The sequence below is a fragment of the Amia ocellicauda genome, chromosome 1, assembly GCF_036373705.1.
Source record: "Amia ocellicauda isolate fAmiCal2 chromosome 1, fAmiCal2.hap1, whole genome shotgun sequence".
In the NCBI taxonomy this organism is placed as follows: domain Eukaryota; kingdom Metazoa; phylum Chordata; class Actinopteri; order Amiiformes; family Amiidae; genus Amia; species Amia ocellicauda.
The window spans coordinates 17,386,238-17,387,134 of NC_089850.1; positions in this window are offsets into that span (position 1 = coordinate 17,386,238).

Here is an 897-nt window from a genome sequence, read left to right on the forward strand (position 1 = left end):
AAACAACTCGCGTTTCCGCTTCCGGCAGCAAACAACGCGAGAGCGCAGTCTAAGGATGTGCTTTAATAATCTACATTATGTCTTTCACAAAGTTTCACAAAGTTCAAATCTTACACTTTTTGTTTCAAATTTGAAAATAAGATTTTAAATAAAATAGAATTATACCTTATCTGTAAACACCCCATCAGTTTTGTGCCTTTTATTCTGGACCATACTGATTTTTTATATAGGCTATAGGGTTAGCAGATTTAAAAAGTGAAAAGTTGGACATAATTATTTTTATAATCTGTTGATGCTGTAAGAACAGTTTTAAAAAATAAAATACAACTGGTCTCTTGAGGACCTCTGTGATCTCATTGAAAATTGACCAGCATTTATAGTTCTTTTTCAAAGTGCTGACATATTTTGCAAACCTCCCAACACTATAATACACATGCCAGTGTGGCGAGAGGGTGCTAACAGTACCTGCAACACCACAAAACAAGTAAATAGACTCCCGACAGAACCCATGCACCTTCTATCACATTTGAAGACGATTGCCTGTCTTTGGTTTCCATGCTCCTGTTTCACAATACAAAGTGTCCATTGTTTTGGCTTTGGCCACCCATGATGCCCGTTAATCCTTGTCTTGAACTGGGTGATTACCCTGTCAACAGCTGACAGCAGTGCCTCTGGGATTTCCCATTAGCTAATGTGCCGTGTTTGAAAGTCTTATCAGTCCTCCAGAACTTCCTATTTTTATGGCGTGGCTGTCTGCAGACTGAAACTTTCCTTGACTTAAGCTGCTCCAATATCTAGAAACCAAGTACTTATTGTGTCATGCCAATGGCCAGCTTGATTCTTAAGAGGTGCCTGGTTTTCTTAAAGTCAGATCTTTGTATATAGATAGACAGGCTT